At 33.1% G+C, this 6,459-nt stretch overlaps 1 long non-coding RNA gene across 1 annotated transcript; it reads right to left on the reverse strand.

Moving 5' to 3' along the window:
* Positions 1–241: 241 nt before the first annotated feature.
* On the reverse strand, positions 242–2,823 carry LOC105144371 (uncharacterized). Its single transcript, XR_845897.2, has 2 exons — positions 1,958–2,823; positions 242–873 (listed from the first exon to the last, which is right to left on the reverse strand). It is a non-coding gene; the product is annotated as an uncharacterized LOC105144371 (long non-coding RNA).
* Positions 2,824–6,459: the final 3,636 nt, after the last annotated feature.

Genomic DNA, 6,459 nt, shown 5'->3' on the forward strand with positions numbered 1-6,459 from the left:
AAAAATTTTTTACCGAGGTCGAAAATTCTGATTCGCCAAATTAGGAAGTCTATTAAGTTTTCATCCATTTTATTAACGAATTATCACAGAATATTATTTAATAATGATCTAACGATTTCATGTTTGATTCCATCTTATTATTCTATCATGTAGTGCGCATTAATTATTCATATTTCTGTTAATAACAAATGAATAAATCTCTCATTACATTCCTCTCCATGAAATAAAGGATTCCGATTGGTTGAGTTTTTATGCCTTTATTATTATTATACAATTATTACTATACACGTTATGCGTTATGCGAAAGTTTGTGCTATAGCCATCGTTTCTTACAATATCATTATTCACATTATATTTGAAAAAAATGTTATCGTTCCCTATTATTTCCTGATGAAAGCGGATTCAATTATTCTATAGAAATTTTGTATAAGTATTTTTGAATTCTATAGAAATTTTGTATAAGTATTTTTGTATAGTAACTTATTGTTCTTTGTCATTTTGATCAAATTTATCGTAAATAAATTATTAAGGTAAAAATTCAGATTAGAGGAGCATCCCTCCAATTACCTTGACCTTGATATATGTTGTCAAGATTATGACCCTGAGTGACCTCCAACAGGTTTTAGCCGTCGCTTATTATTAGTTAAAATGATAATTAAATGATAAATAAATTGGGCGATTAGGAATCAGTGCTGTAAGTGATGCGCATAAGTGACTCTTTTTAGTTCAAATAATATATTTTAACAAATAAATAACGTTTCGGCTAACTTCAAGTCTTCATCAGCGAATACAATTTCATTAGTTGTATTTCATGATGTGTGCATGGATTCCGTTGGCTAATCTCCATACATTTTTCCATGGCCAGTTGATGAGCTGGATGGAAAAAAATTAAGACTTTCAATATAATATTAGTTGTAATATGTTAAATAAAAAACGGAAAATAAATTGATGTAAACAATTACCTCACGCACGAAAATATAATAATAATTTGTTTTTTTATAGAGTCCAATCGCATTAATAAAAAAATTAATTGGCTATCTAATAAAAAAAAACTAATAGAAATTATAAACGTAGAAATAAACAAGAAATTTGTTACCATATTGATTCCCAAACAAAGAACATCAATAATAATAAAATACTACAAACCTTCATACATTAAACAAATCTACAGATTATAAGATAAAATTGATTGCATTCACGTTCATCAATTACAAACAACTTCCTTCATTTTCAACTATTAGAGACAAATGGTTCCCAAATTTTTCGAATATTATTCAAATACCCTCAGAAATTTGCTGTTTGTTACAATAATTTTTCTTTGCCATTGATCAATAAAAAAATAGCGATTCAAGAGCTTATAAAAAATGTCGAACACAATCTTAAGACACTACATATGTATGGAACACAAAATTATATTAGAAACAAAATCATATCTCTTATTAATATATCTAAAAGTAACAAATGTAAAAAAAAAATCCTTGTTCAATTTTTTCCATAAAGTATAATATAATAAAAAAAAAACAACTTTAGAGTTTTTAGAAATAACAAAATTTGAATTGTCACAAAAGCTGATAAAGGTAATATTACTGTAGCTCTTGACAGAAATATGTAAAAAAATGAATGAATTACTCCATGACAAAAACACATACTTGATTATAAATAGATCCTATTAGAAGCATTACAAATGGACTTAAAAATATAATTACAAGATGGGAGAATGTTGAGTTTATATCTGCAAAGTATAGATTTCTTAATTGTACTGATGAACTATTATCTAGAGCTTATGGTGTTTCCAAAATACATAAGATTATTACTTTTAATAGATTTATTACTTTTAATACATAAAATTAACTGTCCATTAAGAATCATAGTTTCGTCTATAGATAGTCCATTATACTGATTTGCTACATTTCTACATAAAATAATAATAAATAAAAATAATAAATTAAAAATTTACCAGTTGCCAATAGCCATGTAGAAAATAGTTTTGATTTAGTGAACATACTCAATCAATAATCACTTAATGATCTCTCTTGACGCAGTATCATTATTCAACAATATACCGTTTGACTTGGCACTAAAAAGTATTGAAAACAGATGGAAAATGATCTCAATGAATTGCAGCCAAAAATGAATTCATTAAAATTATTGAATTTGTACTTAACTCCACTTATTTTACATTCAATAATCAGATTTTCAAACAAAAATACAGAACACCAATCGGCCTCCCCGTTGTCACCAATTATAGTTGACATTGTAATGCAGGAAGAGCAAGTGTCGAATATTTTTTATCTTGATATCTCCTTCTATTATAGATATTTTTATGTCTTGACGACTTCACGATTCTTTTCTTTCGTGGAGAAAATCTGTTTTTCTCTCAAATGTTAATGACTTGCGATTATCTCCAGAACGTCAGTAGCATGGCGGATCGAATATTGATTTTTTTATATAAATAACTAGACATCAATTAAAGAAAAACAATTATTAGTGTTCGATTGAAAGCACGTACAATAACCCTATGATTCACAAATAAGTCTGATGACATTTTCTGACTCACATATAAAACGAAAACACTCTAATCACTCCTATTCTTTCGAAATAATTGGGAAACCTTTGGAAAAAGAGATGAATTACCCATCCAAAGTACTGAATTGCATTATATTCCGATATATATATTAGGTGTTGGAATTAATTCGTAGCGTTTTACAAGTGATGGGAAGTACTTTCATTAATGTATTTTTTAATGCTCATGTGAAATAAATAACATTCTTTCATTAAAAACGCTACGAATTAATTCCAACACCTAATATATATATATATATATATATATATATATATATATATATATATATATATATATATATGGCTCTTCAGAAAAGCGCAATCAGTTATAAAAAATTTTTTCGAGCAGTCATAAGTGACATTCAAGATCAGACGGCGAGTTTAATTATATTATTCCAAATGCGGAATTCTCGGCTTAGTGTAATTCAAGAAAAATCAGTAATCCACGTTGAAGATCTTTGATTCTTAAAAGTTAAGAGACATCACTGAAACATTACCGGGGACTTCCGCTATAGTTGGCCACTACCTCCAGCAAATAGTAAGAACAAATTTTCTTTCTTTTTCTTTCTCATGTTACTTTAATTTCAAAGTTATATGATTATCAATATTTTCTCGCTCTCTTATTCCTCCTTGATCTTTTCTCTCTTTAACCACAGACGCACCCTGCCTATCTTTAGGTAAAGCGATAAAGCGCTTCAAGTAATTCTCCTTTTTTTTATTCAGAATTACTCAAGCGGTAAAACGCTCAAGTAATTCATCTCTTTCTTTACTCGGAATTACTTAAGCGATAAAACGCTTCAAGTAATTCTTCTTTTCCGTATTCACAGTTCCTTAAACAATAAAACGCTTTAAGTAACTCATAGATACTCTCCCTAGAATCAAATCATAACTTCTGGAAAATCTATTTTCCCCTCCCTTCTCTTCGGAATTATTTCCTCCTTTTTTCTAATTATCATGGACACCAACAAGGGAAAATAGCTGGTCTGACGGAATAGACACAAAGCAGGACGCAAGAAGCGGGCCAAGCTCGAGAAACTCAGACAGGCTAGCGTCCAAATTATTACGCGGATACAGACCAGACAATTTATCTTCCCTCAAGCCCGTCGTCAACTTAAAAGGGCGCTAAAAATATCGAGATCAAGGCTCCCCCGACGTCCCTGTGATAGACCTTACCTCCGACAAGCCAACCGATAGTTAGTCTCCTAGTAATACATCTCCAGACCCTTCCCTGGATTTTGAATACCCTTCCCCTCCTATTCTCCTACCCTCAATAATTTCCAAAACGCAGAACTTTTGCTCCCTCTCACTCCCCAGTCCTTCTGGAAGACAACAGGTCCTACGATGAAATATTCCAGTCACTTGAACACCTCGAATCTATAAGAAGTTCCTCTCCCTCTTTTTAATACACGCACACACTTACATAGAGATTTATTATATTTGTCTCTAACACTGATTTTTGTAAAAACAACATCCATCACACACAGGTACTTACTCTTCATATATATATATATTTTTATATTATTGTAAATTTTATACATTAATATGTGTACATGATTATATAAGTACACGCATACATCTGTGCCTAACTTTAATTGAGAAAAAAATAATAAATAGAACTATAGAAAAATTATATGAATATTTCTAAATGATTAAATTTTATTTCATCGCCCTTTGACGGAACGGCCCACCGAGCGCACGGCGCGCGGGCCGCGAGGAGCGGGAATGGCCTAGCAGGCGCGCCGCGCCCTTTGAGCTTAGATGCTCGCAACGGTAAGCTCCGCTCCTCGCGGCTCGCGCGCTCGGTGGGCCGTACTTTCAGCAATAATAGGTCGGGAGGACGTGCATATTCGGCTATCTTTAAACGTTAATATCTCGTTAATTATTGCGAGCATTACAAAATGGTAGAGGACTTTTCTACTCAGTTTAGTCCTACCTGCTCGGGACGAGTGGGGCCGTATATTCATGACACCCTGTATATATATATATATATATATATATATATATATTGGGAGTACAAATTAGTTCGGTTCGTTTTTGTGTTCAAAAATGCATTTATTTTAAAACAAAATGAATGAACAAATTAATTAAAGTATTGGCTACTACTTTTTCCCATCTCTCAGGCAATTTTCGAATTCCATCTCGAAAAAATGACTCGTCTTTGGAGGCGATCTAATTTTGGAGCCAATTTTCGATTTCTGCGAAAGAAGTCAACCGGTGACGTGCTGCATCCTTCGGAACAACTAGTAATCAGAAGGAGCAATGTCCGAAGAATACGGCGGGTGCGGTAAAATATCCCATTTGAGTGTTTCCAAATATTTTTTTACGACTTTTGTAACATGAGGCCGAGCGTTGTCATGAAAAAAAATAACTTTATCATGTCTTTGCTCGTATTCCGTTTTTCTCGCAATGAACGGTTTAAACGAATCAATTGTAGCCGATACCGATCGCCCGTAATGGAATCGCCAGGTTTTAGCAGCTCATAGTAAACAACACTCTTTTGGTCCCACCAGATACAGAGCATGATCTTCGAATTATGAAGATTCGGCTTTGGTGTTGATGTTGAGGTCGATGCAACGATTGACCTTAGCGTAGTATTTTTTCTTCTTGGGGTCATAGAATATCCACTTCTCATCTCCAGTCACAATCTGATGCAAAAAATCTTTTCTTTGTTATCTTTGAATCAGCTGTTCGCAAGTGAAAAATCGCCTTTCGGTTTCAGTTCATAAGGCAATTTCCTTGTTTTTGAATTATTCCCATAGCTCTCAATCGTGCAGAAACGGTTTGTTGAGTTACTCCCAATGATTCTGCAAGCTCCTCTTGCTTTGACTCTGATCTTCTTCGAGTAATGCCTCTAATTCTTTGTCTTCGAATTTTTTTGGCTGTCCAGAGCGAGGCTTGTCTTCAACGCTGAAATCTCCATCCTTGAAACGTCGAAACCATTCCCTACATGATTTATCAGTTGGAGCAGTGTCACTATAAACTTCGACAAGCATTCGATGGACTTCAGCTGCACTTTTCTTCTAATTAAAGCAGAAAATTAGAACCTCCCGCAAATGCTGCTTGGTTAACACAAAATTCGACATTTCAAACACAATAAAAATCAAGGTTTTTGTATGAAACTCAAAGCGATATAAACTGAATATTATTAGCAGATGTCTAACCTCTCTGAAAACGCCAAAATCAGCTGTCACTATGAACCATTCACAACAGCTGGAGCCATCTTTTGGAAAACGGACCGAACTAATTTGTACTCCCAATATATAAATATTTCTACAATAGCACTTACTCACTTCAACGAATTCGTTGGATTGCGAAGCGAATAAATCTAATGAATTTTGCCAAAGGAATTTTGACAGAGTGAAAAAAGGATAAAAAGAGAAAGAAGTTTAGATGGTAACCGTGACTCTAAACTTCTTTCGTATACATATGTCCAAAAAACGTAATACTTTCTTCTAAATTTCTCTGAACCATGCATGCTCGAAAGATAAATGTTTAAGTGAAATATTGCAACGCTTATTTAAATAGAGAAAGAAAGAGAGAGAAAAAGAGAGCAATAAAAAAGGAGGAAAAGAGACGGAGTAACTTACTTATTTCACGCATGCGCACTCCATTTTGGCCAACACTAATATCAAAAGTACCGACAGAGAGTTGCTGTATATACTGTGATGTGAAGGTAGGATGGGAGTCGTTTTGCGCGGAAATCATGCACTCCCTTGCAGAGAGTGAGGTGGGAGTCGCTTCGCATGAGAATTTATTACGTAAGCAAAGACAGGTATAAGATAGTTTTTAATTAATTAGAAACATATTAAGAAGGACTACGAACCACAAGAATATTCTTATGATTCGTATCCCTTTTTAACATATTTCTAAATAGTTTTTAATATTATATTAGGTGTT

Source organism: Acromyrmex echinatior, chromosome 11 (genome assembly GCF_024713525.1).
Source record: "Acromyrmex echinatior isolate Ae372 chromosome 11, ASM2471352v2, whole genome shotgun sequence".
NCBI classification, from domain to species: Eukaryota; Metazoa; Arthropoda; class Insecta; order Hymenoptera; family Formicidae; genus Acromyrmex; species Acromyrmex echinatior.